Source organism: Schistocerca cancellata, unplaced genomic scaffold, assembly GCF_023864275.1.
Source record: "Schistocerca cancellata isolate TAMUIC-IGC-003103 unplaced genomic scaffold, iqSchCanc2.1 HiC_scaffold_402, whole genome shotgun sequence".
NCBI lineage: Eukaryota > Metazoa > Arthropoda > Insecta > Orthoptera > Acrididae > Schistocerca > Schistocerca cancellata.
The window spans coordinates 1-27,707 of record NW_026046419.1 but is presented as its reverse complement, the minus strand read 5'-3'; the positions used below and the strand labels follow the sequence as shown (position 1 = coordinate 27,707).

General features: G+C 49.9%; 48 non-coding genes across 48 annotated transcripts; all 48 read left to right on the top strand.

The window, feature by feature from the left end:
• The first annotated feature begins 277 nt into the window (after positions 1-277).
• Positions 278-359, top strand: Trnas-uga (transfer RNA serine (anticodon UGA)). Its single transcript has one exon. It is a non-coding gene; the product is annotated as a tRNA-Ser (tRNA).
• Positions 360-972: 613 nt separating this feature from the next.
• Positions 973-1,045, top strand: Trnaf-gaa (transfer RNA phenylalanine (anticodon GAA)). Its single transcript has one exon. It is a non-coding gene; the product is annotated as a tRNA-Phe (tRNA).
• A 538-nt stretch (positions 1,046-1,583) lies between these two features.
• On the top strand, positions 1,584-1,656 carry Trnak-uuu (transfer RNA lysine (anticodon UUU)). The gene has a single exon. It is a non-coding gene; the product is annotated as a tRNA-Lys (tRNA).
• Positions 1,657-1,794: 138 nt separating this feature from the next.
• On the top strand, positions 1,795-1,876 carry Trnas-cga (transfer RNA serine (anticodon CGA)). Its single transcript has one exon. It is a non-coding gene; the product is annotated as a tRNA-Ser (tRNA).
• Positions 1,877-2,570: 694 nt separating this feature from the next.
• Positions 2,571-2,652, top strand: Trnas-uga (transfer RNA serine (anticodon UGA)). Its single transcript has one exon. It is a non-coding gene; the product is annotated as a tRNA-Ser (tRNA).
• Positions 2,653-3,263: 611 nt separating this feature from the next.
• Trnaf-gaa (transfer RNA phenylalanine (anticodon GAA)) lies at positions 3,264-3,336 on the top strand. Its single transcript has one exon. It is a non-coding gene; the product is annotated as a tRNA-Phe (tRNA).
• A 539-nt stretch (positions 3,337-3,875) lies between these two features.
• Trnak-uuu (transfer RNA lysine (anticodon UUU)) lies at positions 3,876-3,948 on the top strand. Its single transcript has one exon. It is a non-coding gene; the product is annotated as a tRNA-Lys (tRNA).
• Positions 3,949-4,086: 138 nt separating this feature from the next.
• Trnas-cga (transfer RNA serine (anticodon CGA)) lies at positions 4,087-4,168 on the top strand. The gene has a single exon. It is a non-coding gene; the product is annotated as a tRNA-Ser (tRNA).
• Positions 4,169-4,862: 694 nt separating this feature from the next.
• Positions 4,863-4,944, top strand: Trnas-uga (transfer RNA serine (anticodon UGA)). Its single transcript has one exon. It is a non-coding gene; the product is annotated as a tRNA-Ser (tRNA).
• Positions 4,945-5,555: 611 nt separating this feature from the next.
• On the top strand, positions 5,556-5,628 carry Trnaf-gaa (transfer RNA phenylalanine (anticodon GAA)). The gene has a single exon. It is a non-coding gene; the product is annotated as a tRNA-Phe (tRNA).
• A 539-nt stretch (positions 5,629-6,167) lies between these two features.
• On the top strand, positions 6,168-6,240 carry Trnak-uuu (transfer RNA lysine (anticodon UUU)). The gene has a single exon. It is a non-coding gene; the product is annotated as a tRNA-Lys (tRNA).
• Positions 6,241-6,378: 138 nt separating this feature from the next.
• On the top strand, positions 6,379-6,460 carry Trnas-cga (transfer RNA serine (anticodon CGA)). Its single transcript has one exon. It is a non-coding gene; the product is annotated as a tRNA-Ser (tRNA).
• Positions 6,461-7,154: 694 nt separating this feature from the next.
• Trnas-uga (transfer RNA serine (anticodon UGA)) lies at positions 7,155-7,236 on the top strand. Its single transcript has one exon. It is a non-coding gene; the product is annotated as a tRNA-Ser (tRNA).
• A 611-nt stretch (positions 7,237-7,847) lies between these two features.
• Trnaf-gaa (transfer RNA phenylalanine (anticodon GAA)) lies at positions 7,848-7,920 on the top strand. Its single transcript has one exon. It is a non-coding gene; the product is annotated as a tRNA-Phe (tRNA).
• A 539-nt stretch (positions 7,921-8,459) lies between these two features.
• Trnak-uuu (transfer RNA lysine (anticodon UUU)) lies at positions 8,460-8,532 on the top strand. Its single transcript has one exon. It is a non-coding gene; the product is annotated as a tRNA-Lys (tRNA).
• A 138-nt stretch (positions 8,533-8,670) lies between these two features.
• Positions 8,671-8,752, top strand: Trnas-cga (transfer RNA serine (anticodon CGA)). The gene has a single exon. It is a non-coding gene; the product is annotated as a tRNA-Ser (tRNA).
• Positions 8,753-9,446: 694 nt separating this feature from the next.
• Trnas-uga (transfer RNA serine (anticodon UGA)) lies at positions 9,447-9,528 on the top strand. The gene has a single exon. It is a non-coding gene; the product is annotated as a tRNA-Ser (tRNA).
• A 611-nt stretch (positions 9,529-10,139) lies between these two features.
• Positions 10,140-10,212, top strand: Trnaf-gaa (transfer RNA phenylalanine (anticodon GAA)). The gene has a single exon. It is a non-coding gene; the product is annotated as a tRNA-Phe (tRNA).
• Positions 10,213-10,751: 539 nt separating this feature from the next.
• Positions 10,752-10,824, top strand: Trnak-uuu (transfer RNA lysine (anticodon UUU)). The gene has a single exon. It is a non-coding gene; the product is annotated as a tRNA-Lys (tRNA).
• A 138-nt stretch (positions 10,825-10,962) lies between these two features.
• Positions 10,963-11,044, top strand: Trnas-cga (transfer RNA serine (anticodon CGA)). Its single transcript has one exon. It is a non-coding gene; the product is annotated as a tRNA-Ser (tRNA).
• A 694-nt stretch (positions 11,045-11,738) lies between these two features.
• Positions 11,739-11,820, top strand: Trnas-uga (transfer RNA serine (anticodon UGA)). Its single transcript has one exon. It is a non-coding gene; the product is annotated as a tRNA-Ser (tRNA).
• A 611-nt stretch (positions 11,821-12,431) lies between these two features.
• Trnaf-gaa (transfer RNA phenylalanine (anticodon GAA)) lies at positions 12,432-12,504 on the top strand. Its single transcript has one exon. It is a non-coding gene; the product is annotated as a tRNA-Phe (tRNA).
• Positions 12,505-13,043: 539 nt separating this feature from the next.
• Trnak-uuu (transfer RNA lysine (anticodon UUU)) lies at positions 13,044-13,116 on the top strand. Its single transcript has one exon. It is a non-coding gene; the product is annotated as a tRNA-Lys (tRNA).
• A 138-nt stretch (positions 13,117-13,254) lies between these two features.
• On the top strand, positions 13,255-13,336 carry Trnas-cga (transfer RNA serine (anticodon CGA)). Its single transcript has one exon. It is a non-coding gene; the product is annotated as a tRNA-Ser (tRNA).
• A 694-nt stretch (positions 13,337-14,030) lies between these two features.
• Trnas-uga (transfer RNA serine (anticodon UGA)) lies at positions 14,031-14,112 on the top strand. Its single transcript has one exon. It is a non-coding gene; the product is annotated as a tRNA-Ser (tRNA).
• Positions 14,113-14,723: 611 nt separating this feature from the next.
• Positions 14,724-14,796, top strand: Trnaf-gaa (transfer RNA phenylalanine (anticodon GAA)). Its single transcript has one exon. It is a non-coding gene; the product is annotated as a tRNA-Phe (tRNA).
• A 539-nt stretch (positions 14,797-15,335) lies between these two features.
• Positions 15,336-15,408, top strand: Trnak-uuu (transfer RNA lysine (anticodon UUU)). The gene has a single exon. It is a non-coding gene; the product is annotated as a tRNA-Lys (tRNA).
• A 138-nt stretch (positions 15,409-15,546) lies between these two features.
• Positions 15,547-15,628, top strand: Trnas-cga (transfer RNA serine (anticodon CGA)). Its single transcript has one exon. It is a non-coding gene; the product is annotated as a tRNA-Ser (tRNA).
• A 694-nt stretch (positions 15,629-16,322) lies between these two features.
• Positions 16,323-16,404, top strand: Trnas-uga (transfer RNA serine (anticodon UGA)). Its single transcript has one exon. It is a non-coding gene; the product is annotated as a tRNA-Ser (tRNA).
• Positions 16,405-17,015: 611 nt separating this feature from the next.
• On the top strand, positions 17,016-17,088 carry Trnaf-gaa (transfer RNA phenylalanine (anticodon GAA)). The gene has a single exon. It is a non-coding gene; the product is annotated as a tRNA-Phe (tRNA).
• A 539-nt stretch (positions 17,089-17,627) lies between these two features.
• Trnak-uuu (transfer RNA lysine (anticodon UUU)) lies at positions 17,628-17,700 on the top strand. The gene has a single exon. It is a non-coding gene; the product is annotated as a tRNA-Lys (tRNA).
• A 138-nt stretch (positions 17,701-17,838) lies between these two features.
• On the top strand, positions 17,839-17,920 carry Trnas-cga (transfer RNA serine (anticodon CGA)). Its single transcript has one exon. It is a non-coding gene; the product is annotated as a tRNA-Ser (tRNA).
• Positions 17,921-18,614: 694 nt separating this feature from the next.
• Trnas-uga (transfer RNA serine (anticodon UGA)) lies at positions 18,615-18,696 on the top strand. Its single transcript has one exon. It is a non-coding gene; the product is annotated as a tRNA-Ser (tRNA).
• Positions 18,697-19,307: 611 nt separating this feature from the next.
• Trnaf-gaa (transfer RNA phenylalanine (anticodon GAA)) lies at positions 19,308-19,380 on the top strand. The gene has a single exon. It is a non-coding gene; the product is annotated as a tRNA-Phe (tRNA).
• A 539-nt stretch (positions 19,381-19,919) lies between these two features.
• Trnak-uuu (transfer RNA lysine (anticodon UUU)) lies at positions 19,920-19,992 on the top strand. Its single transcript has one exon. It is a non-coding gene; the product is annotated as a tRNA-Lys (tRNA).
• A 138-nt stretch (positions 19,993-20,130) lies between these two features.
• On the top strand, positions 20,131-20,212 carry Trnas-cga (transfer RNA serine (anticodon CGA)). Its single transcript has one exon. It is a non-coding gene; the product is annotated as a tRNA-Ser (tRNA).
• Positions 20,213-20,906: 694 nt separating this feature from the next.
• On the top strand, positions 20,907-20,988 carry Trnas-uga (transfer RNA serine (anticodon UGA)). The gene has a single exon. It is a non-coding gene; the product is annotated as a tRNA-Ser (tRNA).
• A 611-nt stretch (positions 20,989-21,599) lies between these two features.
• Trnaf-gaa (transfer RNA phenylalanine (anticodon GAA)) lies at positions 21,600-21,672 on the top strand. The gene has a single exon. It is a non-coding gene; the product is annotated as a tRNA-Phe (tRNA).
• Positions 21,673-22,211: 539 nt separating this feature from the next.
• On the top strand, positions 22,212-22,284 carry Trnak-uuu (transfer RNA lysine (anticodon UUU)). Its single transcript has one exon. It is a non-coding gene; the product is annotated as a tRNA-Lys (tRNA).
• Positions 22,285-22,422: 138 nt separating this feature from the next.
• On the top strand, positions 22,423-22,504 carry Trnas-cga (transfer RNA serine (anticodon CGA)). The gene has a single exon. It is a non-coding gene; the product is annotated as a tRNA-Ser (tRNA).
• Positions 22,505-23,198: 694 nt separating this feature from the next.
• Trnas-uga (transfer RNA serine (anticodon UGA)) lies at positions 23,199-23,280 on the top strand. The gene has a single exon. It is a non-coding gene; the product is annotated as a tRNA-Ser (tRNA).
• Positions 23,281-23,891: 611 nt separating this feature from the next.
• Trnaf-gaa (transfer RNA phenylalanine (anticodon GAA)) lies at positions 23,892-23,964 on the top strand. Its single transcript has one exon. It is a non-coding gene; the product is annotated as a tRNA-Phe (tRNA).
• Positions 23,965-24,505: 541 nt separating this feature from the next.
• Positions 24,506-24,579, top strand: Trnak-uuu (transfer RNA lysine (anticodon UUU)). Its single transcript has one exon. It is a non-coding gene; the product is annotated as a tRNA-Lys (tRNA).
• Positions 24,580-24,716: 137 nt separating this feature from the next.
• Positions 24,717-24,798, top strand: Trnas-cga (transfer RNA serine (anticodon CGA)). Its single transcript has one exon. It is a non-coding gene; the product is annotated as a tRNA-Ser (tRNA).
• A 698-nt stretch (positions 24,799-25,496) lies between these two features.
• Trnas-uga (transfer RNA serine (anticodon UGA)) lies at positions 25,497-25,578 on the top strand. Its single transcript has one exon. It is a non-coding gene; the product is annotated as a tRNA-Ser (tRNA).
• Positions 25,579-26,190: 612 nt separating this feature from the next.
• Positions 26,191-26,263, top strand: Trnaf-gaa (transfer RNA phenylalanine (anticodon GAA)). Its single transcript has one exon. It is a non-coding gene; the product is annotated as a tRNA-Phe (tRNA).
• A 539-nt stretch (positions 26,264-26,802) lies between these two features.
• Positions 26,803-26,875, top strand: Trnak-uuu (transfer RNA lysine (anticodon UUU)). Its single transcript has one exon. It is a non-coding gene; the product is annotated as a tRNA-Lys (tRNA).
• Positions 26,876-27,013: 138 nt separating this feature from the next.
• Positions 27,014-27,095, top strand: Trnas-cga (transfer RNA serine (anticodon CGA)). The gene has a single exon. It is a non-coding gene; the product is annotated as a tRNA-Ser (tRNA).
• The last annotated feature ends 612 nt before the right edge of the window (positions 27,096-27,707 follow it).

Below are 27,707 nucleotides of genomic sequence, written 5' to 3'. Positions count from 1 at the left end.
CATTGGAGCCATAAGCCAGTAATTACGACATGCGAATCGCTCGCACACCACGCAGCTGTACGATAATGCTCGTGCGTGGGCCCGCATAGCTGAGTCGGTAGAGCGTTAGGTTTTCAACAAAAGGGTCCTGGTTCAAGTCCCTGTCTAGGCGAAATTAATACACTTTCTTAACGGCTAATGGAAACCCTACAGGAAAGAGCGAGGCCACGCCGTCTTCTGCCATCAGATTGCTTCTAAAGATGGCTGTTTCACTTGTCGGGAGTCGCTTCCGCCACCGGCAGTCGTGGCCGAGTGGTTAAGGCGTCTGACTTGAAATCAGATTCCCTCTGGGAGCGTAGGTTCGAGTCCTGCCGACTGCGCAAATTTTCTCGCTCTCAAAAGGCGGACGTTCAGCTGCATCCTAGCAGTTGCGTCACTACTAAACACGTGGGTCAGCAGCAATGTGCAGTGTTATTTGATCCAGGGCGCAGCGTTACAGTCGCGCCCAGAAGCCGCAGCTCATCTCCTCGTCTCACAGCCGTCCACCAGGTGTTAGTACAAGTGGTGCCTCACTGGGCAGTGCAGATGTGTCCATTTCAGCTTGCAGACGATGACCTGTAGCAATTTATGAGCTATCGCAAGTTGAATGTTTTACCGTGTGTATCTGCTAGATACTGCCTCTCATATGGTGGAGAGGCTCACTCCTTCTTGTGTCTCGTTCTCTGCACACGAGTTGCCCCTGGCTTCGATATAGCACGGGTTTTTCTAGCGTCAGCGTGGCGTCACGTCAAGTCAGCGAAGTCAATATTACACGAATCGAGTCGACATGTTTGCTTGTTACGATGACGGAAGCAGAAGAAATGTGTGTGGAACTTCACTGCATCGGCTGCTCGCCTTTCAGCGTCCCTGTGTCTTATCAGACGAAGGTGACTGTGAAATTGGGCAACGAGGCAGAGGTTAACGAACACATGCAAATGTCAACTTTCAACGTCGGCCGAAATAGCTCAGTTGGGAGAGCGTTAGACTGAAGATCTAAAGGTCCCTGGTTCGATCCCGGGTTTCGGCAGGTATTCGTTCTGATGCGACGCCAACGGAATTACCTGCGTTTGTGATAATGCAACTACCGCTGGCAACAAAAATGACTCTCTCCTGTAGCTGTTGTGGTTGCCTAGTGCATGCCATAAGAGGAACTCACTAGACAACTAACTCCCTTAGAAGCAAAAGAATTAAAAATATCCTACCGACTGCATTCCTTTTTCTGTGTCCGGAGGTGAAGAACGTCTCCAACGGAACCGTGAAATGAGCGAAAACGTGGAAAACATTGCATTCGAAATGCTTGTGAATTTTCCAATTGCCCAGTGATTGTCGACAAAACACGTAAATTCTCTGCTCCAACGTATGAGACGTAACAACTGGTGCAATTTGTTGTTGCATCGTGTGCCAGCAGTCTTCGATAGTGTGTTACGAGCTTAGCGCGATAAGTTTGTAGACAGCATTTAGGCGACGTTTTATTAGTAACGGCCCCATGCAGCGATTGCACAACAGTAAAGGACATGAGTCAATGTATAGTTGTGCATCGTGTGAGGTTTTGCAGGCTCGTGTGAGCCCGGATAGCTCAGTCGGTAGAGCATTAGGCTTTTAACCTAAGGGTCCAGGGTTCAAGTCCCTGTCCGGGCGGAAATTTTAATACTGTGGTAGCGATTCGTCTGGTAGCGGTGGAAACGCTACGGAAAATAATGCAGCTACGCCGTTCCCTGACACCACAGTGCTTGAAACGTTAGCAGTTGCATGTGTCGGGAGAGCACCGCGCTACCGGCAGTCGTGGCCGAGTGGTTAAGGCGTCTGACTCGAAATCAGATTCCCCCTGGGAGCGTAGGTTCGAATCCTACCGGCTGCGTGCGGTTTTGCGTAAAGAGGAGCAAACATTTTCGCACACATGTGACATGCTTGGGCGAATGCGGGTGCAAACCAGTGACGCCTTTCTCAACAAGACGAAAATTTCCGTTTTAAGAATACTGAGTTTTCGCGACGACCGCTGCTTACTGTGGCTATCGGTTCACCTCGCGCTGACGCTGGGACTGCAGAAAGCCGTCGCTCATATCGTGAGTACACAGATGTGCTCGAAAGTGTTGGACAGAGCGAACATTTCATTTTCTTTTAAGAATCGCAATTTCAATCATTCGAGTGCGGCAAAAGCAGTGGTGCAGCGTTTCTTTTCTTAAGATCTCGCAGCTGCTTGGAGGTATGTCCATCGTTTTAAGACGACAGAAAACTAGCGTCAGCGGTGCGTCAGTGGGAAGTCGGTGAAGTCGCCATTGGAGCCATAAGCCAGTAATTACGACATGCGAATCGCTCGCACACCACGCAGCTGTACGATAATGCTCGTGCGTGGGCCCGCATAGCTGAGTCGGTAGAGCGTTAGGTTTTCAACCAAAGGGTCCTGGGTTCAAGTCCCTGTCTAGGCGAAATTAATACACTTTCTTAACGGCTAATGGAAACCCTACAGGAAAGAGCGAGGCCACGCCGTCTTCTGCCATCAGATTGCTTCTAAAGATGGCTGTTTCACTTGTCGGGAGTCGCTTCCGCCACCGGCAGTCGTGGCCGAGTGGTTAAGGCGTCTGACTTGAAATCAGATTCCCTCTGGGAGCGTAGGTTCGAGTCCTGCCGACTGCGCAAATTTTCTCGCTCTCAAAAGGCGGACGTTCAGCTGCATCCTAGCAGTTGCGTCACTACTAAACACGTGGGTCAGCAGCAATGTGCAGTGTTATTTGATCCAGGGCGCAGCGTTACAGTCGCGCCCAGAAGCCGCAGCTCATCTCCTCGTCTCACAGCCGTCCACCAGGTGTTAGTACAAGTGGTGCCTCACTGGGCAGTGCAGATGTGTCCATTTCAGCTTGCAGACGATGACCTGTAGCAATTTATGAGCTATCGCAAGTTGAATGTTTTACCGTGTGTATCTGCTAGATACTGCCTCTCATATGGTGGAGAGGCTCACTCCTTCTTGTGTCTCGTTCTCTGCACACGAGTTGCCCCTGGCTTCGATATAGCACGGGTTTTCTAGCGTCAGCGTGGCGTCACGTCAAGTCAGCGAAGTCAATATTACACGAATCGAGTCGACATGTTTGCTTGTTACGATGACGGAAGCAGAAGAAATGTGTGTGGAACTTCACTGCATCGGCTGCTCGCCTTTCAGCGTCCCTGTGTCTTATCAGACGAAGGTGACTGTGAAATTGGCAACGAGGCAGAGGTTAACGAACACATGCAAATGTCAACTTTCAACGTCGGCCGAAATAGCTCAGTTGGGAGAGCGTTAGACTGAAGATCTAAAGGTCCCTGGTTCGATCCCGGGTTTCGGCAGGTATTCGTTTTGATGCGACGCCAACGGAATTACCCTGCGTTTGTGATAATGCAACTACCGCTGGCAACAAAAATGACTCTCTCCTGTAGCTGTTGTGGTTGCCTAGTGCATGCCATAAGAGGAACTCACTAGACAACTAACTCCCTTAGAAGCAAAAGAATTAAAAATATCCTACCGACTGCATTCCTTTTTCTGTGTCCGGAGGTGAAGAACGTCTCCAACGGAACCGTGAAATGAGCGAAAACGTGGAAAACATTGCATTCGAAATGCTTGTGAATTTTCCAATTGCCCAGTGATTGTCGACAAAACACGTAAATTCTCTGCTCCAACGTATGAGACGTAACAACTGGTGCAATTTGTTGTTGCATCGTGTGCCAGCAGTCTTCGATAGTGTGTTACGAGCTTAGCGCGATAAGTTTGTAGACAGCATTTAGGCGACGTTTTATTAGTAACGGCCCCATGCAGCGATTGCACAACAGTAAAGGACATGAGTCAATGTATAGTTGTGCATCGTGTGAGGTTTTGCAGGCTCGTGTGAGCCCGGATAGCTCAGTCGGTAGAGCATTAGGCTTTTAACCTAAGGGTCCAGGGTTCAAGTCCCTGTCCGGGCGGAAATTTTAATACTGTGGTAGCGATTCGTCTGGTAGCGGTGGAAACGCTACGGAAAATAATGCAGCTACGCCGTTCCCTGACACCACAGTGCTTGAAACGTTAGCAGTTGCATGTGTCGGGAGAGCACCGCGCTACCGGCAGTCGTGGCCGAGTGGTTAAGGCGTCTGACTCGAAATCAGATTCCCCCTGGGAGCGTAGGTTCGAATCCTACCGGCTGCGTGCGGTTTTGCGTAAAGAGGAGCAAACATTTTCGCACACATGTGACATGCTTGGGCGAATGCGGGTGCAAACCAGTGACGCCTTTCTCAACAAGACGAAAATTTCCGTTTTAAGAATACTGAGTTTTCGCGACGACCGCTGCTTACTGTGGCTATCGGTTCACCTCGCGCTGACGCTGGGACTGCAGAAAGCCGTCGCTCATATCGTGAGTACACAGATGTGCTCGAAAGTGTTGGACAGAGCGAACATTTCATTTTCTTTTAAGAATCGCAATTTCAATCATTCGAGTGCGGCAAAAGCAGTGGTGCAGCGTTTCTTTTCTTAAGATCTCGCAGCTGCTTGGAGGTATGTCCATCGTTTTAAGACGACAGAAAACTAGCGTCAGCGGTGCGTCAGTGGGAAGTCGGTGAAGTCGCCATTGGAGCCATAAGCCAGTAATTACGACATGCGAATCGCTCGCACACCACGCAGCTGTACGATAATGCTCGTGCGTGGGCCCGCATAGCTGAGTCGGTAGAGCGTTAGGTTTTCAACAAAAGGGTCCTGGGTTCAAGTCCCTGTCTAGGCGAAATTAATACACTTTCTTAACGGCTAATGGAAACCCTACAGGAAAGAGCGAGGCCACGCCGTCTTCTGCCATCAGATTGCTTCTAAAGATGGCTGTTTCACTTGTCGGGAGTCGCTTCCGCCACCGGCAGTCGTGGCCGAGTGGTTAAGGCGTCTGACTTGAAATCAGATTCCCTCTGGGAGCGTAGGTTCGAGTCCTGCCGACTGCGCAAATTTTCTCGCTCTCAAAAGGCGGACGTTCAGCTGCATCCTAGCAGTTGCGTCACTACTAAACACGTGGGTCAGCAGCAATGTGCAGTGTTATTTGATCCAGGGCGCAGCGTTACAGTCGCGCCCAGAAGCCGCAGCTCATCTCCTCGTCTCACAGCCGTCCACCAGGTGTTAGTACAAGTGGTGCCTCACTGGGCAGTGCAGATGTGTCCATTTCAGCTTGCAGACGATGACCTGTAGCAATTTATGAGCTATCGCAAGTTGAATGTTTTACCGTGTGTATCTGCTAGATACTGCCTCTCATATGGTGGAGAGGCTCACTCCTTCTTGTGTCTCGTTCTCTGCACACGAGTTGCCCCTGGCTTCGATATAGCACGGGTTTTCTAGCGTCAGCGTGGCGTCACGTCAAGTCAGCGAAGTCAATATTACACGAATCGAGTCGACATGTTTGCTTGTTACGATGACGGAAGCAGAAGAAATGTGTGTGGAACTTCACTGCATCGGCTGCTCGCCTTTCAGCGTCCCTGTGTCTTATCAGACGAAGGTGACTGTGAAATTGGCAACGAGGCAGAGGTTAACGAACACATGCAAATGTCAACTTTCAACGTCGGCCGAAATAGCTCAGTTGGGAGAGCGTTAGACTGAAGATCTAAAGGTCCCTGGTTCGATCCCGGGTTTCGGCAGGTATTCGTTCTGATGCGACGCCAACGGAATTACCCTGCGTTTGTGATAATGCAACTACCGCTGGCAACAAAAATGACTCTCTCCTGTAGCTGTTGTGGTTGCCTAGTGCATGCCATAAGAGGAACTCACTAGACAACTAACTCCCTTAGAAGCAAAAGAATTAAAAATATCCTACCGACTGCATTCCTTTTTCTGTGTCCGGAGGTGAAGAACGTCTCCAACGGAACCGTGAAATGAGCGAAAACGTGGAAAACATTGCATTCGAAATGCTTGTGAATTTTCCAATTGCCCAGTGATTGTCGACAAAACACGTAAATTCTCTGCTCCAACGTATGAGACGTAACAACTGGTGCAATTTGTTGTTGCATCGTGTGCCAGCAGTCTTCGATAGTGTGTTACGAGCTTAGCGCGATAAGTTTGTAGACAGCATTTAGGCGACGTTTTATTAGTAACGGCCCCATGCAGCGATTGCACAACAGTAAAGGACATGAGTCAATGTATAGTTGTGCATCGTGTGAGGTTTTGCAGGCTCGTGTGAGCCCGGATAGCTCAGTCGGTAGAGCATTAGGCTTTTAACCTAAGGGTCCAGGGTTCAAGTCCCTGTCCGGGCGGAAATTTTAATACTGTGGTAGCGATTCGTCTGGTAGCGGTGGAAACGCTACGGAAAATAATGCAGCTACGCCGTTCCCTGACACCACAGTGCTTGAAACGTTAGCAGTTGCATGTGTCGGGAGAGCACCGCGCTACCGGCAGTCGTGGCCGAGTGGTTAAGGCGTCTGACTCGAAATCAGATTCCCCCTGGGAGCGTAGGTTCGAATCCTACCGGCTGCGTGCGGTTTTGCGTAAAGAGGAGCAAACATTTTCGCACACATGTGACATGCTTGGGCGAATGCGGGTGCAAACCAGTGACGCCTTTCTCAACAAGACGAAAATTTCCGTTTTAAGAATACTGAGTTTTCGCGACGACCGCTGCTTACTGTGGCTATCGGTTCACCTCGCGCTGACGCTGGGACTGCAGAAAGCCGTCGCTCATATCGTGAGTACACAGATGTGCTCGAAAGTGTTGGACAGAGCGAACATTTCATTTTCTTTTAAGAATCGCAATTTCAATCATTCGAGTGCGGCAAAAGCAGTGGTGCAGCGTTTCTTTTCTTAAGATCTCGCAGCTGCTTGGAGGTATGTCCATCGTTTTAAGACGACAGAAAACTAGCGTCAGCGGTGCGTCAGTGGGAAGTCGGTGAAGTCGCCATTGGAGCCATAAGCCAGTAATTACGACATGCGAATCGCTCGCACACCACGCAGCTGTACGATAATGCTCGTGCGTGGGCCCGCATAGCTGAGTCGGTAGAGCGTTAGGTTTTCAACAAAAGGGTCCTGGGTTCAAGTCCCTGTCTAGGCGAAATTAATACACTTTCTTAACGGCTAATGGAAACCCTACAGGAAAGAGCGAGGCCACGCCGTCTTCTGCCATCAGATTGCTTCTAAAGATGGCTGTTTCACTTGTCGGGAGTCGCTTCCGCCACCGGCAGTCGTGGCCGAGTGGTTAAGGCGTCTGACTTGAAATCAGATTCCCTCTGGGAGCGTAGGTTCGAGTCCTGCCGACTGCGCAAATTTTCTCGCTCTCAAAAGGCGGACGTTCAGCTGCATCCTAGCAGTTGCGTCACTACTAAACACGTGGGTCAGCAGCAATGTGCAGTGTTATTTGATCCAGGGCGCAGCGTTACAGTCGCGCCCAGAAGCCGCAGCTCATCTCCTCGTCTCACAGCCGTCCACCAGGTGTTAGTACAAGTGGTGCCTCACTGGGCAGTGCAGATGTGTCCATTTCAGCTTGCAGACGATGACCTGTAGCAATTTATGAGCTATCGCAAGTTGAATGTTTTACCGTGTGTATCTGCTAGATACTGCCTCTCATATGGTGGAGAGGCTCACTCCTTCTTGTGTCTCGTTCTCTGCACACGAGTTGCCCCTGGCTTCGATATAGCACGGGTTTTCTAGCGTCAGCGTGGCGTCACGTCAAGTCAGCGAAGTCAATATTACACGAATCGAGTCGACATGTTTGCTTGTTACGATGACGGAAGCAGAAGAAATGTGTGTGGAACTTCACTGCATCGGCTGCTCGCCTTTCAGCGTCCCTGTGTCTTATCAGACGAAGGTGACTGTGAAATTGGCAACGAGGCAGAGGTTAACGAACACATGCAAATGTCAACTTTCAACGTCGGCCGAAATAGCTCAGTTGGGAGAGCGTTAGACTGAAGATCTAAAGGTCCCTGGTTCGATCCCGGGTTTCGGCAGGTATTCGTTCTGATGCGACGCCAACGGAATTACCCTGCGTTTGTGATAATGCAACTACCGCTGGCAACAAAAATGACTCTCTCCTGTAGCTGTTGTGGTTGCCTAGTGCATGCCATAAGAGGAACTCACTAGACAACTAACTCCCTTAGAAGCAAAAGAATTAAAAATATCCTACCGACTGCATTCCTTTTTCTGTGTCCGGAGGTGAAGAACGTCTCCAACGGAACCGTGAAATGAGCGAAAACGTGGAAAACATTGCATTCGAAATGCTTGTGAATTTTCCAATTGCCCAGTGATTGTCGACAAAACACGTAAATTCTCTGCTCCAACGTATGAGACGTAACAACTGGTGCAATTTGTTGTTGCATCGTGTGCCAGCAGTCTTCGATAGTGTGTTACGAGCTTAGCGCGATAAGTTTGTAGACAGCATTTAGGCGACGTTTTATTAGTAACGGCCCCATGCAGCGATTGCACAACAGTAAAGGACATGAGTCAATGTATAGTTGTGCATCGTGTGAGGTTTTGCAGGCTCGTGTGAGCCCGGATAGCTCAGTCGGTAGAGCATTAGGCTTTTAACCTAAGGGTCCAGGGTTCAAGTCCCTGTCCGGGCGGAAATTTTAATACTGTGGTAGCGATTCGTCTGGTAGCGGTGGAAACGCTACGGAAAATAATGCAGCTACGCCGTTCCCTGACACCACAGTGCTTGAAACGTTAGCAGTTGCATGTGTCGGGAGAGCACCGCGCTACCGGCAGTCGTGGCCGAGTGGTTAAGGCGTCTGACTCGAAATCAGATTCCCCCTGGGAGCGTAGGTTCGAATCCTACCGGCTGCGTGCGGTTTTGCGTAAAGAGGAGCAAACATTTTCGCACACATGTGACATGCTTGGGCGAATGCGGGTGCAAACCAGTGACGCCTTTCTCAACAAGACGAAAATTTCCGTTTTAAGAATACTGAGTTTTCGCGACGACCGCTGCTTACTGTGGCTATCGGTTCACCTCGCGCTGACGCTGGGACTGCAGAAAGCCGTCGCTCATATCGTGAGTACACAGATGTGCTCGAAAGTGTTGGACAGAGCGAACATTTCATTTTCTTTTAAGAATCGCAATTTCAATCATTCGAGTGCGGCAAAAGCAGTGGTGCAGCGTTTCTTTTCTTAAGATCTCGCAGCTGCTTGGAGGTATGTCCATCGTTTTAAGACGACAGAAAACTAGCGTCAGCGGTGCGTCAGTGGGAAGTCGGTGAAGTCGCCATTGGAGCCATAAGCCAGTAATTACGACATGCGAATCGCTCGCACACCACGCAGCTGTACGATAATGCTCGTGCGTGGGCCCGCATAGCTGAGTCGGTAGAGCGTTAGGTTTTCAACAAAAGGGTCCTGGGTTCAAGTCCCTGTCTAGGCGAAATTAATACACTTTCTTAACGGCTAATGGAAACCCTACAGGAAAGAGCGAGGCCACGCCGTCTTCTGCCATCAGATTGCTTCTAAAGATGGCTGTTTCACTTGTCGGGAGTCGCTTCCGCCACCGGCAGTCGTGGCCGAGTGGTTAAGGCGTCTGACTTGAAATCAGATTCCCTCTGGGAGCGTAGGTTCGAGTCCTGCCGACTGCGCAAATTTTCTCGCTCTCAAAAGGCGGACGTTCAGCTGCATCCTAGCAGTTGCGTCACTACTAAACACGTGGGTCAGCAGCAATGTGCAGTGTTATTTGATCCAGGGCGCAGCGTTACAGTCGCGCCCAGAAGCCGCAGCTCATCTCCTCGTCTCACAGCCGTCCACCAGGTGTTAGTACAAGTGGTGCCTCACTGGGCAGTGCAGATGTGTCCATTTCAGCTTGCAGACGATGACCTGTAGCAATTTATGAGCTATCGCAAGTTGAATGTTTTACCGTGTGTATCTGCTAGATACTGCCTCTCATATGGTGGAGAGGCTCACTCCTTCTTGTGTCTCGTTCTCTGCACACGAGTTGCCCCTGGCTTCGATATAGCACGGGTTTTCTAGCGTCAGCGTGGCGTCACGTCAAGTCAGCGAAGTCAATATTACACGAATCGAGTCGACATGTTTGCTTGTTACGATGACGGAAGCAGAAGAAATGTGTGTGGAACTTCACTGCATCGGCTGCTCGCCTTTCAGCGTCCCTGTGTCTTATCAGACGAAGGTGACTGTGAAATTGGCAACGAGGCAGAGGTTAACGAACACATGCAAATGTCAACTTTCAACGTCGGCCGAAATAGCTCAGTTGGGAGAGCGTTAGACTGAAGATCTAAAGGTCCCTGGTTCGATCCCGGGTTTCGGCAGGTATTCGTTTTGATGCGACGCCAACGGAATTACCCTGCGTTTGTGATAATGCAACTACCGCTGGCAACAAAAATGACTCTCTCCTGTAGCTGTTGTGGTTGCCTAGTGCATGCCATAAGAGGAACTCACTAGACAACTAACTCCCTTAGAAGCAAAAGAATTAAAAATATCCTACCGACTGCATTCCTTTTTCTGTGTCCGGAGGTGAAGAACGTCTCCAACGGAACCGTGAAATGAGCGAAAACGTGGAAAACATTGCATTCGAAATGCTTGTGAATTTTCCAATTGCCCAGTGATTGTCGACAAAACACGTAAATTCTCTGCTCCAACGTATGAGACGTAACAACTGGTGCAATTTGTTGTTGCATCGTGTGCCAGCAGTCTTCGATAGTGTGTTACGAGCTTAGCGCGATAAGTTTGTAGACAGCATTTAGGCGACGTTTTATTAGTAACGGCCCCATGCAGCGATTGCACAACAGTAAAGGACATGAGTCAATGTATAGTTGTGCATCGTGTGAGGTTTTGCAGGCTCGTGTGAGCCCGGATAGCTCAGTCGGTAGAGCATTAGGCTTTTAACCTAAGGGTCCAGGGTTCAAGTCCCTGTCCGGGCGGAAATTTTAATACTGTGGTAGCGATTCGTCTGGTAGCGGTGGAAACGCTACGGAAAATAATGCAGCTACGCCGTTCCCTGACACCACAGTGCTTGAAACGTTAGCAGTTGCATGTGTCGGGAGAGCACCGCGCTACCGGCAGTCGTGGCCGAGTGGTTAAGGCGTCTGACTCGAAATCAGATTCCCCCTGGGAGCGTAGGTTCGAATCCTACCGGCTGCGTGCGGTTTTGCGTAAAGAGGAGCAAACATTTTCGCACACATGTGACATGCTTGGGCGAATGCGGGTGCAAACCAGTGACGCCTTTCTCAACAAGACGAAAATTTCCGTTTTAAGAATACTGAGTTTTCGCGACGACCGCTGCTTACTGTGGCTATCGGTTCACCTCGCGCTGACGCTGGGACTGCAGAAAGCCGTCGCTCATATCGTGAGTACACAGATGTGCTCGAAAGTGTTGGACAGAGCGAACATTTCATTTTCTTTTAAGAATCGCAATTTCAATCATTCGAGTGCGGCAAAAGCAGTGGTGCAGCGTTTCTTTTCTTAAGATCTCGCAGCTGCTTGGAGGTATGTCCATCGTTTTAAGACGACAGAAAACTAGCGTCAGCGGTGCGTCAGTGGGAAGTCGGTGAAGTCGCCATTGGAGCCATAAGCCAGTAATTACGACATGCGAATCGCTCGCACACCACGCAGCTGTACGATAATGCTCGTGCGTGGGCCCGCATAGCTGAGTCGGTAGAGCGTTAGGTTTTCAACCAAAGGGTCCTGGGTTCAAGTCCCTGTCTAGGCGAAATTAATACACTTTCTTAACGGCTAATGGAAACCCTACAGGAAAGAGCGAGGCCACGCCGTCTTCTGCCATCAGATTGCTTCTAAAGATGGCTGTTTCACTTGTCGGGAGTCGCTTCCGCCACCGGCAGTCGTGGCCGAGTGGTTAAGGCGTCTGACTTGAAATCAGATTCCCTCTGGGAGCGTAGGTTCGAGTCCTGCCGACTGCGCAAATTTTCTCGCTCTCAAAAGGCGGACGTTCACCTGCATCCTAGCAGTTGCGTCACTACTAAACACGTGGGTCAGCAGCAATGTGCAGTGTTATTTGATCCAGGGCGCAGCGTTACAGTCGCGCCCAGAAGCCGCAGCTCATCTCCTCGTCTCACAGCCGTCCACCAGGTGTTAGTACAAGTGGTGCCTCACTGGGCAGTGCAGATGTGTCCATTTCAGCTTGCAGACGATGACCTGTAGCAATTTATGAGCTATCGCAAGTTGAATGTTTTACCGTGTGTATCTGCTAGATACTGCCTCTCATATGGTGGAGAGGCTCACTCCTTCTTGTGTCTCGTTCTCTGCACACGAGTTGCCCCTGGCTTCGATATAGCACGGGTTTTCTAGCGTCAGCGTGGCGTCACGTCAAGTCAGCGAAGTCAATATTACACGAATCGAGTCGACATGTTTGCTTGTTACGATGACGGAAGCAGAAGAAATGTGTGTGGAACTTCACTGCATCGGCTGCTCGCCTTTCAGCGTCCCTGTGTCTTATCAGACGAAGGTGACTGTGAAATTGGCAACGAGGCAGAGGTTAACGAACACATGCAAATGTCAACTTTCAACGTCGGCCGAAATAGCTCAGTTGGGAGAGCGTTAGACTGAAGATCTAAAGGTCCCTGGTTCGATCCCGGGTTTCGGCAGGTATTCGTTCTGATGCGACGCCAACGGAATTACCCTGCGTTTGTGATAATGCAACTACCGCTGGCAACAAAAATGACTCTCTCCTGTAGCTGTTGTGGTTGCCTAGTGCGTGCCATAAGAGGAACTCACTAGACAACTAACTCCCTTAGAAGCAAAAGAATTAAAAATATCCTACCGACTGCATTCCTTTTTCTGTGTCCGGAGGTGAAGAACGTCTCCAACGGAACCGTGAAATGAGCGAAAACGTGGAAAACATTGCATTCGAAATGCTTGTGAATTTTCCAATTGCCCAGTGATTGTCGACAAAACACGTAAATTCTCTGCTCCAACGTATGAGACGTAACAACTGGTGCAATTTGTTGTTGCATCGTGTGCCAGCAGTCTTCGATAGTGTGTTACGAGCTTAGCGCGATAAGTTTGTAGACAGCATTTAGGCGACGTTTTATTAGTAACGGCCCCATGCAGCGATTGCACAACAGTAAAGGACATGAGTCAATGTATAGTTGTGCATCGTGTGAGGTTTTGCAGGCTCGTGTGAGCCCGGATAGCTCAGTCGGTAGAGCATTAGGCTTTTAACCTAAGGGTCCAGGGTTCAAGTCCCTGTCCGGGCGGAAATTTTAATACTGTGGTAGCGATTCGTCTGGTAGCGGTGGAAACGCTACGGAAAATAATGCAGCTACGCCGTTCCCTGACACCACAGTGCTTGAAACGTTAGCAGTTGCATGTGTCGGGAGAGCACCGCGCTACCGGCAGTCGTGGCCGAGTGGTTAAGGCGTCTGACTCGAAATCAGATTCCCCCTGGGAGCGTAGGTTCGAATCCTACCGGCTGCGTGCGGTTTTGCGTAAAGAGGAGCAAACATTTTCGCACACATGTGACATGCTTGGGCGAATGCGGGTGCAAACCAGTGACGCCTTTCTCAACAAGACGAAAATTTCCGTTTTAAGAATACTGAGTTTTCGCGACGACCGCTGCTTACTGTGGCTATCGGTTCACCTCGCGCTGACGCTGGGACTGCAGAAAGCCGTCGCTCATATCGTGAGTACACAGATGTGCTCGAAAGTGTTGGACAGAGCGAACATTTCATTTTCTTTTAAGAATCGCAATTTCAATCATTCGAGTGCGGCAAAAGCAGTGGTGCAGCGTTTCTTTTCTTAAGATCTCGCAGCTGCTTGGAGGTATGTCCATCGTTTTAAGACGACAGAAAACTAGCGTCAGCGGTGCGTCAGTGGGAAGTCGGTGAAGTCGCCATTGGAGCCATAAGCCAGTAATTACGACATGCGAATCGCTCGCACACCACGCAGCTGTACGATAATGCTCGTGCGTGGGCCCGCATAGCTGAGTCGGTAGAGCGTTAGGTTTTCAACAAAAGGGTCCTGGGTTCAAGTCCCTGTCTAGGCGAAATTAATACACTTTCTTAACGGCTAATGGAAACCCTACAGGAAAGAGCGAGGCCACGCCGTCTTCTGCCATCAGATTGCTTCTAAAGATGGCTGTTTCACTTGTCGGGAGTCGCTTCCGCCACCGGCAGTCGTGGCCGAGTGGTTAAGGCGTCTGACTTGAAATCAGATTCCCTCTGGGAGCGTAGGTTCGAGTCCTGCCGACTGCGCAAATTTTCTCGCTCTCAAAAGGCGGACGTTCAGCTGCATCCTAGCAGTTGCGTCACTACTAAACACGTGGGTCAGCAGCAATGTGCAGTGTTATTTGATCCAGGGCGCAGCGTTACAGTCGCGCCCAGAAGCCGCAGCTCATCTCCTCGTCTCACAGCCGTCCACCAGGTGTTAGTACAAGTGGTGCCTCACTGGGCAGTGCAGATGTGTCCATTTCAGCTTGCAGACGATGACCTGTAGCAATTTATGAGCTATCGCAAGTTGAATGTTTTACCGTGTGTATCTGCTAGATACTGCCTCTCATATGGTGGAGAGGCTCACTCCTTCTTGTGTCTCGTTCTCTGCACACGAGTTGCCCCTGGCTTCGATATAGCACGGGTTTTCTAGCGTCAGCGTGGCGTCACGTCAAGTCAGCGAAGTCAATATTACACGAATCGAGTCGACATGTTTGCTTGTTACGATGACGGAAGCAGAAGAAATGTGTGTGGAACTTCACTGCATCGGCTGCTCGCCTTTCAGCGTCCCTGTGTCTTATCAGACGAAGGTGACTGTGAAATTGGCAACGAGGCAGAGGTTAACGAACACATGCAAATGTCAACTTTCAACGTCGGCCGAAATAGCTCAGTTGGGAGAGCGTTAGACTGAAGATCTAAAGGTCCCTGGTTCGATCCCGGGTTTCGGCAGGTATTCGTTTTGATGCGACGCCAACGGAATTACCCTGCGTTTGTGATAATGCAACTACCGCTGGCAACAAAAATGACTCTCTCCTGTAGCTGTTGTGGTTGCCTAGTGCATGCCATAAGAGGAACTCACTAGACAACTAACTCCCTTAGAAGCAAAAGAATTAAAAATATCCTACCGACTGCATTCCTTTTTCTGTGTCCGGAGGTGAAGAACGTCTCCAACGGAACCGTGAAATGAGCGAAAACGTGGAAAACATTGCATTCGAAATGCTTGTGAATTTTCCAATTGCCCAGTGATTGTCGACAAAACACGTAAATTCTCTGCTCCAACGTATGAGACGTAACAACTGGTGCAATTTGTTGTTGCATCGTGTGCCAGCAGTCTTCGATAGTGTGTTACGAGCTTAGCGCGATAAGTTTGTAGACAGCATTTAGGCGACGTTTTATTAGTAACGGCCCCATGCAGCGATTGCACAACAGTAAAGGACATGAGTCAATGTATAGTTGTGCATCGTGTGAGGTTTTGCAGGCTCGTGTGAGCCCGGATAGCTCAGTCGGTAGAGCATTAGGCTTTTAACCTAAGGGTCCAGGGTTCAAGTCCCTGTCCGGGCGGAAATTTTAATACTGTGGTAGCGATTCGTCTGGTAGCGGTGGAAACGCTACGGAAAATAATGCAGCTACGCCGTTCCCTGACACCACAGTGCTTGAAACGTTAGCAGTTGCATGTGTCGGGAGAGCACCGCGCTACCGGCAGTCGTGGCCGAGTGGTTAAGGCGTCTGACTCGAAATCAGATTCCCCCTGGGAGCGTAGGTTCGAATCCTACCGGCTGCGTGCGGTTTTGCGTAAAGAGGAGCAAACATTTTCGCACACATGTGACATGCTTGGGCGAATGCGGGTGCAAACCAGTGACGCCTTTCTCAACAAGACGAAAATTTCCGTTTTAAGAATACTGAGTTTTCGCGACGACCGCTGCTTACTGTGGCTATCGGTTCACCTCGCGCTGACGCTGGGACTGCAGAAAGCCGTCGCTCATATCGTGAGTACACAGATGTGCTCGAAAGTGTTGGACAGAGCGAACATTTCATTTTCTTTTAAGAATCGCAATTTCAATCATTCGAGTGCGGCAAAAGCAGTGGTGCAGCGTTTCTTTTCTTAAGATCTCGCAGCTGCTTGGAGGTATGTCCATCGTTTTAAGACGACAGAAAACTAGCGTCAGCGGTGCGTCAGTGGGAAGTCGGTGAAGTCGCCATTGGAGCCATAAGCCAGTAATTACGACATGCGAATCGCTCGCACACCACGCAGCTGTACGATAATGCTCGTGCGTGGGCCCGCATAGCTGAGTCGGTAGAGCGTTAGGTTTTCAACAAAAGGGTCCTGGGTTCAAGTCCCTGTCTAGGCGAAATTAATACACTTTCTTAACGGCTAATGGAAACCCTACAGGAAAGAGCGAGGCCACGCCGTCTTCTGCCATCAGATTGCTTCTAAAGATGGCTGTTTCACTTGTCGGGAGTCGCTTCCGCCACCGGCAGTCGTGGCCGAGTGGTTAAGGCGTCTGACTTGAAATCAGATTCCCTCTGGGAGCGTAGGTTCGAGTCCTGCCGACTGCGCAAATTTTCTCGCTCTCAAAAGGCGGACGTTCAGCTGCATCCTAGCAGTTGCGTCACTACTAAACACGTGGGTCAGCAGCAATGTGCAGTGTTATTTGATCCAGGGCGCAGCGTTACAGTCGCGCCCAGAAGCCGCAGCTCATCTCCTCGTCTCACAGCCGTCCACCAGGTGTTAGTACAAGTGGTGCCTCACTGGGCAGTGCAGATGTGTCCATTTCAGCTTGCAGACGATGACCTGTAGCAATTTATGAGCTATCGCAAGTTGAATGTTTTACCGTGTGTATCTGCTAGATACTGCCTCTCATATGGTGGAGAGGCTCACTCCTTCTTGTGTCTCGTTCTCTGCACACGAGTTGCCCCTGGCTTCGATATAGCACGGGTTTTCTAGCGTCAGCGTGGCGTCACGTCAAGTCAGCGAAGTCAATATTACACGAATCGAGTCGACATGTTTGCTTGTTACGATGACGGAAGCAGAAGAAATGTGTGTGGAACTTCACTGCATCGGCTGCTCGCCTTTCAGCGTCCCTGTGTCTTATCAGACGAAGGTGACTGTGAAATTGGCAACGAGGCAGAGGTTAACGAACACATGCAAATGTCAACTTTCAACGTCGGCCGAAATAGCTCAGTTGGGAGAGCGTTAGACTGAAGATCTAAAGGTCCCTGGTTCGATCCCGGGTTTCGGCAGGTATTCGTTTTGATGCGACGCCAACGGAATTACCCTGCGTTTGTGATAATGCAACTACCGCTGGCAACAAAAATGACTCTCTCCTGTAGCTGTTGTGGTTGCCTAGTGCATGCCATAAGAGGAACTCACTAGACAACTAACTCCCTTAGAAGCAAAAGAATTAAAAATATCCTACCGACTGCATTCCTTTTTCTGTGTCCGGAGGTGAAGAACGTCTCCAACGGAACCGTGAAATGAGCGAAAACGTGGAAAACATTGCATTCGAAATGCTTGTGAATTTTCCAATTGCCCAGTGATTGTCGACAAAACACGTAAATTCTCTGCTCCAACGTATGAGACGTAACAACTGGTGCAATTTGTTGTTGCATCGTGTGCCAGCAGTCTTCGATAGTGTGTTACGAGCTTAGCGCGATAAGTTTGTAGACAGCATTTAGGCGACGTTTTATTAGTAACGGCCCCATGCAGCGATTGCACAACAGTAAAGGACATGAGTCAATGTATAGTTGTGCATCGTGTGAGGTTTTGCAGGCTCGTGTGAGCCCGGATAGCTCAGTCGGTAGAGCATTAGGCTTTTAACCTAAGGGTCCAGGGTTCAAGTCCCTGTCCGGGCGGAAATTTTAATACTGTGGTAGCGATTCGTCTGGTAGCGGTGGAAACGCTACGGAAAATAATGCAGCTACGCCGTTCCCTGACACCACAGTGCTTGAAACGTTAGCAGTTGCATGTGTCGGGAGAGCACCGCGCTACCGGCAGTCGTGGCCGAGTGGTTAAGGCGTCTGACTCGAAATCAGATTCCCCCTGGGAGCGTAGGTTCGAATCCTACCGGCTGCGTGCGGTTTTGCGTAAAGAGGAGCAAACATTTTCGCACACATGTGACATGCTTGGGCGAATGCGGGTGCAAACCAGTGACGCCTTTCTCAACAAGACGAAAATTTCCGTTTTAAGAATACTGAGTTTTCGCGACGACCGCTGCTTACTGTGGCTATCGGTTCACCTCGCGCTGACGCTGGGACTGCAGAAAGCCGTCGCTCATATCGTGAGTACACAGATGTGCTCGAAAGTGTTGGACAGAGCGAACATTTCATTTTCTTTTAAGAATCGCAATTTCAATCATTCGAGTGCGGCAAAAGCAGTGGTGCAGCGTTTCTTTTCTTAAGATCTCGCAGCTGCTTGGAGGTATGTCCATCGTTTTAAGACGACAGAAAACTAGCGTCAGCGGTGCGTCAGTGGGAAGTCGGTGAAGTCGCCATTGGAGCCATAAGCCAGTAATTACGACATGCGAATCGCTCGCACACCACGCAGCTGTACGATAATGCTCGTGCGTGGGCCCGCATAGCTGAGTCGGTAGAGCGTTAGGTTTTCAACAAAAGGGTCCTGGGTTCAAGTCCCTGTCTAGGCGAAATTAATACACTTTCTTAACGGCTAATGGAAACCCTACAGGAAAGAGCGAGGCCACGCCGTCTTCTGCCATCAGATTGCTTCTAAAGATGGCTGTTTCACTTGTCGGGAGTCGCTTCCGCCACCGGCAGTCGTGGCCGAGTGGTTAAGGCGTCTGACTTGAAATCAGATTCCCTCTGGGAGCGTAGGTTCGAGTCCTGCCGACTGCGCAAATTTTCTCGCTCTCAAAAGGCGGACGTTCAGCTGCATCCTAGCAGTTGCGTCACTACTAAACACGTGGGTCAGCAGCAATGTGCAGTGTTATTTGATCCAGGGCGCAGCGTTACAGTCGCGCCCAGAAGCCGCAGCTCATCTCCTCGTCTCACAGCCGTCCACCAGGTGTTAGTACAAGTGGTGCCTCACTGGGCAGTGCAGATGTGTCCATTTCAGCTTGCAGACGATGACCTGTAGCAATTTATGAGCTATCGCAAGTTGAATGTTTTACCGTGTGTATCTGCTAGATACTGCCTCTCATATGGTGGAGAGGCTCACTCCTTCTTGTGTCTCGTTCTCTGCACACGAGTTGCCCCTGGCTTCGATATAGCACGGGTTTTCTAGCGTCAGCGTGGCGTCACGTCAAGTCAGCGAAGTCAATATTACACGAATCGAGTCGACATGTTTGCTTGTTACGATGACGGAAGCAGAAGAAATGTGTGTGGAACTTCACTGCATCGGCTGCTCGCCTTTCAGCGTCCCTGTGTCTTATCAGACGAAGGTGACTGTGAAATTGGCAACGAGGCAGAGGTTAACGAACACATGCAAATGTCAACTTTCAACGTCGGCCGAAATAGCTCAGTTGGGAGAGCGTTAGACTGAAGATCTAAAGGTCCCTGGTTCGATCCCGGGTTTCGGCAGGTATTCGTTTTGATGCGACGCCAACGGAATTACCCTGCGTTTGTGATAATGCAACTACCGCTGGCAACAAAAATGACTCTCTCCTGTAGCTGTTGTGGTTGCCTAGTGCATGCCATAAGAGGAACTCACTAGACAACTAACTCCCTTAGAAGCAAAAGAATTAAAAATATCCTACCGACTGCATTCCTTTTTCTGTGTCCGGAGGTGAAGAACGTCTCCAACGGAACCGTGAAATGAGCGAAAACGTGGAAAACATTGCATTCGAAATGCTTGTGAATTTTCCAATTGCCCAGTGATTGTCGACAAAACACGTAAATTCTCTGCTCCAACGTATGAGACGTAACAACTGGTGCAATTTGTTGTTGCATCGTGTGCCAGCAGTCTTCGATAGTGTGTTACGAGCTTAGCGCGATAAGTTTGTAGACAGCATTTAGGCGACGTTTTATTAGTAACGGCCCCATGCAGCGATTGCACAACAGTAAAGGACATGAGTCAATGTATAGTTGTGCATCGTGTGAGGTTTTGCAGGCTCGTGTGAGCCCGGATAGCTCAGTCGGTAGAGCATTAGGCTTTTAACCTAAGGGTCCAGGGTTCAAGTCCCTGTCCGGGCGGAAATTTTAATACTGTGGTAGCGATTCGTCTGGTAGCGGTGGAAACGCTACGGAAAATAATGCAGCTACGCCGTTCCCTGACACCACAGTGCTTGAAACGTTAGCAGTTGCATGTGTCGGGAGAGCACCGCGCTACCGGCAGTCGTGGCCGAGTGGTTAAGGCGTCTGACTCGAAATCAGATTCCCCCTGGGAGCGTAGGTTCGAATCCTACCGGCTGCGTGCGGTTTTGCGTAAAGAGGAGCAAACATTTTCGCACACATGTGACATGCTTGGGCGAATGCGGGTGCAAACCAGTGACGCCTTTCTCAACAAGACGAAAATTTCCGTTTTAAGAATACTGAGTTTTCGCGACGACCGCTGCTTACTGTGGCTATCGGTTCACCTCGCGCTGACGCTGGGACTGCAGAAAGCCGTCGCTCATATCGTGAGTACACAGATGTGCTCGAAAGTGTTGGACAGAGCGAACATTTCATTTTCTTTTAAGAATCGCAATTTCAATCATTCGAGTGCGGCAAAAGCAGTGGTGCAGCGTTTCTTTTCTTAAGATCTCGCAGCTGCTTGGAGGTATGTCCATCGTTTTAAGACGACAGAAAACTAGCGTCAGCGGTGCGTCAGTGGGAAGTCGGTGAAGTCGCCATTGGAGCCATAAGCCAGTAATTACGACATGCGAATCGCTCGCACACCACGCAGCTGTACGATAATGCTCGTGCGTGGGCCCGCATAGCTGAGTCGGTAGAGCGTTAGGTTTTCAACAAAAGGGTCCTGGGTTCAAGTCCCTGTCTAGGCGAAATTAATACACTTTCTTAACGGCTAATGGAAACCCTACAGGAAAGAGCGAGGCCACGCCGTCTTCTGCCATCAGATTGCTTCTAAAGATGGCTGTTTCACTTGTCGGGAGTCGCTTCCGCCACCGGCAGTCGTGGCCGAGTGGTTAAGGCGTCTGACTTGAAATCAGATTCCCTCTGGGAGCGTAGGTTCGAGTCCTGCCGACTGCGCAAATTTTCTCGCTCTCAAAAGGCGGACGTTCAGCTGCATCCTAGCAGTTGCGTCACTACTAAACACGTGGGTCAGCAGCAATGTGCAGTGTTATTTGATCCAGGGCGCAGCGTTACAGTCGCGCCCAGAAGCCGCAGCTCATCTCCTCGTCTCACAGCCGTCCACCAGGTGTTAGTACAAGTGGTGCCTCACTGGGCAGTGCAGATGTGTCCATTTCAGCTTGCAGACGATGACCTGTAGCAATTTATGAGCTATCGCAAGTTGAATGTTTTACCGTGTGTATCTGCTAGATACTGCCTCTCATATGGTGGAGAGGCTCACTCCTTCTTGTGTCTCGTTCTCTGCACACGAGTTGCCCCTGGCTTCGATATAGCACGGGTTTTCTAGCGTCAGCGTGGCGTCACGTCAAGTCAGCGAAGTCAATATTACACGAATCGAGTCGACATGTTTGCTTGTTACGATGACGGAAGCAGAAGAAATGTGTGTGGAACTTCACTGCATCGGCTGCTCGCCTTTCAGCGTCCCTGTGTCTTATCAGACGAAGGTGACTGTGAAATTGGCAACGAGGCAGAGGTTAACGAACACATGCAAATGTCAACTTTCAACGTCGGCCGAAATAGCTCAGTTGGGAGAGCGTTAGACTGAAGATCTAAAGGTCCCTGGTTCGATCCCGGGTTTCGGCAGGTATTCGTTTTGATGCGACGCCAACGGAATTACCCTGCGTTTGTGATAATGCAACTACCGCTGGCAACAAAAATGACTCTCTCCTGTAGCTGTTGTGGTTGCCTAGTGCATGCCATAAGAGGAACTCACTAGACAACTAACTCCCTTAGAAGCAAAAGAATTAAAAATATCCTACCGACTGCATTCCTTTTTCTGTGTCCGGAGGTGAAGAACGTCTCCAACGGAACCGTGAAATGAGCGAAAACGTGGAAAACATTGCATTCGAAATGCTTGTGAATTTTCCAATTGCCCAGTGATTGTCGACAAAACACGTAAATTCTCTGCTCCAACGTATGAGACGTAACAACTGGTGCAATTTGTTGTTGCATCGTGTGCCAGCAGTCTTCGATAGTGTGTTACGAGCTTAGCGCGATAAGTTTGTAGACAGCATTTAGGCGACGTTTTATTAGTAACGGCCCCATGCAGCGATTGCACAACAGTAAAGGACATGAGTCAATGTATAGTTGTGCATCGTGTGAGGTTTTGCAGGCTCGTGTGAGCCCGGATAGCTCAGTCGGTAGAGCATTAGGCTTTTAACCTAAGGGTCCAGGGTTCAAGTCCCTGTCCGGGCGGAAATTTTAATACTGTGGTAGCGATTCGTCTGGTAGCGGTGGAAACGCTACGGAAAATAATGCAGCTACGCCGTTCCCTGACACCACAGTGCTTGAAACGTTAGCAGTTGCATGTGTCGGGAGAGCACCGCGCTACCGGCAGTCGTGGCCGAGTGGTTAAGGCGTCTGACTCGAAATCAGATTCCCCCTGGGAGCGTAGGTTCGAATCCTACCGGCTGCGTGCGGTTTTGCGTAAAGAGGAGCAAACATTTTCGCACACATGTGACATGCTTGGGCGAATGCGGGTGCAAACCAGTGACGCCTTTCTCAACAAGACGAAAATTTCCGTTTTAAGAATACTGAGTTTTCGCGACGACCGCTGCTTACTGTGGCTATCGGTTCACCTCGCGCTGACGCTGGGACTGCAGAAAGCCGTCGCTCATATCGTGAGTACACAGATGTGCTCGAAAGTGTTGGACAGAGCGAACATTTCATTTTCTTTTAAGAATCGCAATTTCAATCATTCGAGTGCGGCAAAAGCAGTGGTGCAGCGTTTCTTTTCTTAAGATCTCGCAGCTGCTTGGAGGTATGTCCATCGTTTTAAGACGACAGAAAACTAGCGTCAGCGGTGCGTCAGTGGGAAGTCGGTGAAGTCGCCATTGGAGCCATAAGCCAGTAATTACGACATGCGAATCGCTCGCACACCACGCAGCTGTACGATAATGCTCGTGCGTGGGCCCGCATAGCTGAGTCGGTAGAGCGTTAGGTTTTCAACAAAAGGGTCCTGGGTTCAAGTCCCTGTCTAGGCGAAATTAATACACTTTCTTAACGGCTAATGGAAACCCTACAGGAAAGAGCGAGGCCACGCCGTCTTCTGCCATCAGATTGCTTCTAAAGATGGCTGTTTCACTTGTCGGGAGTCGCTTCCGCCACCGGCAGTCGTGGCCGAGTGGTTAAGGCGTCTGACTTGAAATCAGATTCCCTCTGGGAGCGTAGGTTCGAGTCCTGCCGACTGCGCAAATTTTCTCGCTCTCAAAAGGCGGACGTTCAGCTGCATCCTAGCAGTTGCGTCACTACTAAACACGTGGGTCAGCAGCAATGTGCAGTGTTATTTGATCCAGGGCGCAGCGTTACAGTCGCGCCCAGAAGCCGCAGCTCATCTCCTCGTCTCACAGCCGTCCACCAGGTGTTAGTACAAGTGGTGCCTCACTGGGCAGTGCAGATGTGTCCATTTCAGCTTGCAGACGATGACCTGTAGCAATTTATGAGCTATCGCAAGTTGAATGTTTTACCGTGTGTATCTGCTAGATACTGCCTCTCATATGGTGGAGAGGCTCACTCCTTCTTGTGTCTCGTTCTCTGCACACGAGTTGCCCCTGGCTTCGATATAGCACGGGTTTTCTAGCGTCAGCGTGGCGTCACGTCAAGTCAGCGAAGTCAATATTACACGAATCGAGTCGACATGTTTGCTTGTTACGATGACGGAAGCAGAAGAAATGTGTGTGGAACTTCACTGCATCGGCTGCTCGCCTTTCAGCGTCCCTGTGTCTTATCAGACGAAGGTGACTGTGAAATTGGCAACGAGGCAGAGGTTAACGAACACATGCAAATGTCAACTTTCAACGTCGGCCGAAATAGCTCAGTTGGGAGAGCGTTAGACTGAAGATCTAAAGGTCCCTGGTTCGATCCCGGGTTTCGGCAGGTATTCGTTTTGATGCGACGCCAACGGAATTACCCTGCGTTTGTGATAATGCAACTACCGCTGGCAACAAAAATGACTCTCTCCTGTAGCTGTTGTGGTTGCCTAGTGCATGCCATAAGAGGAACTCACTAGACAACTAACTCCTTAGAAGCAAAAGAATTAAAAATATCCTACCGACTGCATTCCTTTTTCTGTGTCCGGAGGTGAAGAACGTCTCCAACGGAACCGTGAAATGAGCGAAAACGTGGAAAACATTGCATTCGAAATGCTTGTGAATTTTCCAATTGCCCAGTGATTGTCGACAAAAACACGTAAAATTCTCTGCTCCAACGTATGAGACGTAACAACTGGTGCAATTTGTTGTTGCATCGTGTGCCAGCAGTCTTCGATAGTGTGTTACGAGCTTAGCGCGATAAGTTTGTAGACAGCATTTAGGCGACGTTTTATTAGTAACGGCCCCATGCAGCGATTGCACAACAGTAAAGGACATGAGTCAATGTATAGTTGTGCATCGTGTGAGGGTTTTGCAGGCTCGTGTGAGCCCGGATAGCTCAGTCGGTAGAGCATTAGGCTTTTAACCTAAGGGTCCAGGGTTCAAGTCCCTGTCCCGGGCGGAAATTTTAATACTGTGGTAGCGATTCGTCTGGTAGCGGTGGAAACGCTACGGAAAATAATGCAGCTACGCCGTTCCCTGACACCACAGTGCTTGAAACGTTAGCAGTTGCATGTGTCGGGAGAGCACCGCGCTACGGCAGTCGTGGCCGAGTGGTTAAGGCGTCTGACTCGAAATCAGATTCCCCCTGGGAGCGTAGGTTCGAATCCTACCGGCTGCGTGCGGTTTTGCGTAAAGAGGAGCAAACATTTTCGCACACATGTGACATGCTTGGGCCGAATGCGGGTGCAAACCAGTGACGCCTTTCTCAACAAGACGAAAATTTCCGTTTTAAGAATACTGAGTTTTCGCGACGACCGCTGCTTACTGTGGGCTATCGGTTCACCTCGCGCTGACGCTGGGGACTGCAGAAAGCCGTCGCTCATATCGTGAGTACACAGATGTGCTCGAAAGTGTTGGACAGAGCGAACATTTCATTTTCTTTTAAGAATCGCAATTTCAATCATTCGAGTGCGGCAAAAGCAGTGGTGCAGCGTTTCTTTTCTTAAGATCTCGCAGCTGCTTGGAGGTATGTCCCATCGTTTTAAGACGACAGAAAACTAGCGTCAGCGGTGCGTCAGTGGGAAGTCGGTGAAGTCGCCATTGGAGCCATAAGCCAGTAATTACGACATGCGAATCGCTCGCACACCACGCAGCTGTACGATAATGCTCGTGCGTGGGCCCGCATAGCTGAGTCGGTAGAGCGTTAGGTTTTCAACAAAAGGGTCCTGGGTTCAAGTCCCTGTCTAGGCGAAATTAATACACTTTCTTAACGGCTAATGGAAACCCTACAGGAAAGAGCGAGGCCACGCCGTCTTCTGCCATCAGATTGCTTCTAAAGATGGCTGTTTCACTTGTCGGGAGTCGCTTCCGCCACCGGCAGTCGTGGCCGAGTGGTTAAGGCGTCTGACTTGAAATCAGATTCCCTCTGGGAGCGTAGGTTCGAGTCCTGCCGACTGCGCAAATTTTCTCGCTCTCAAAAGGCGGACGTTCAAGCTGCATCCTAGCAGTTGCGTCACTACTAAACACGTGGGTCAGCAGCAATGTGCAGTGTTATTTGATCCAGGGCGCAGCGTTACAGTCGCGCCCAGAAGCCGCAGCTCATCTCCTCGTCTCACAGCCGTCCACCAGGTGTTAGTACAAGTGGTGCCTCACTGGGCAGTGCAGATGTGTCCATTTCAGCTTGCAGACGATGACCTGTAGCAATTTATGAGCTATCGCAAGTTGAATGTTTTACCGTGTGTATCTGCTAGATACTGCCTCTCATATGGTGGAGAGGCTCACTCCTTCTTGTGTCTCGTTCTCTGCACACGAGTTGCCCCTGGCTTCGATATAGCACGGGTTTTCTAGCGTCAGCGTGGCGTCACGTCAAGTCAGCGAAGTCAATATTACACGAATCGAGTCGACATGTTTGCTTGTTACGATGACGGAAGCAGAAGAAATGTGTGTGGAACTTCACTGCATCGGCTGCTCGCCTTTCAGCGTCCCTGTGTCTTATCAGACGAAGGTGACTGTGAAATTGGCAACGAGGCAGAGGTTAACGAACACATGCAAATGTCAACTTTCAACGTCGGCCGAAATAGCTCAGTTGGGAGAGCGTTAGACTGAAGATCTAAAGGTCCCTGGTTCGATCCCGGGTTTCGGCAGGTATTCGTTTTGATGCGACGCCAACGGAATTACCCTGCGTTTGTGATAATGCAACTACCGCTGGCAACAAAAATGACTCTCTCCTGTAGCTGTTGTGGTTGCCTAGTGCATGCCATAAGAGGAACTCACTAGACAACTAACTCCCTTAGAAGCAAAAGAATTAAAAATATCCTACCGACTGCATTCCTTTTTCTGTGTCCGGAGGTGAAGAACGTCTCCAACGGAACCGTGAAATGAGCGAAAACGTGGAAAACATTGCATTCGAAATGCTTGTGAATTTTCCAATTGCCCAGTGATTGTCGACAAAACACGTAAATTCTCTGCTCCAACGTATGAGACGTAACAACTGGTGCAATTTGTTGTTGCATCGTGTGCCAGCAGTCTTCGATAGTGTGTTACGAGCTTAGCGCGATAAGTTTGTAGACAGCATTTAGGCGACGTTTTATTAGTAACGGCCCCATGCAGCGATTGCACAACAGTAAAGGACATGAGTCAATGTATAGTTGTGCATCGTGTGAGGTTTTGCAGGCTCGTGTGAGCCCGGATAGCTCAGTCGGTAGAGCATTAGGCTTTTAACCTAAGGGTCCAGGGTTCAAGTCCCTGTCCGGGCGGAAATTTTAATACTGTGGTAGCGATTCGTCTGGTAGCGGTGGAAACGCTACGGAAAATAATGCAGCTACGCCGTTCCCTGACACCACAGTGCTTGAAACGTTAGCAGTTGCATGTGTCGGGAGAGCACCGCGCTACCGGCAGTCGTGGCCGAGTGGTTAAGGCGTCTGACTCGAAATCAGATTCCCCCTGGGAGCGTAGGTTCGAATCCTACCGGCTGCGTGCGGTTTTGCGTAAAGAGGAGCAAACATTTTCGCACACATGTGACATGCTTGGGCGAATGCGGGTGCAAACCAGTGACGCCTTTCTCAACAAGACGAAAATTTCCGTTTTAAGAATACTGAGTTTTCGCGACGACCGCTGCTTACTGTGGCTATCGGTTCACCTCGCGCTGACGCTGGGACTGCAGAAAAGCCGTCGCTCATATCGTGAGTACACAGATGTGCTCGAAAGTGTTGGACAGAGCGAACATTTCATTTTCTTTTAAGAATCGCAATTTCAATCATTCGAGTGCGGCAAAAGCAGTGGTGCAGCGTTTCTTTTCTTAAGATCTCGCAGCTGCTTGGAGGTATGTCCCATCGTTTTAAGACGACAGAAAACTAGCGTCAGCGGTGCGTCAGTGGGAAAGTCGGTGAAGTCGCCATTGGAGCCATAAGCCAGTAATTACGACATGCGAATCGCTCGCACACCACGCAGCTGTACGATAATGCTCGTGCGTGGGCCCGCATAGCTGAGTCGGTAGAGGCGTTAGGTTTTCAACAAAAGGGTCCTGGGTTCAAGTCCCTGTCTAGGCGAAATTAATACACTTTCTTAACGGCTAATGGAAACCCTACA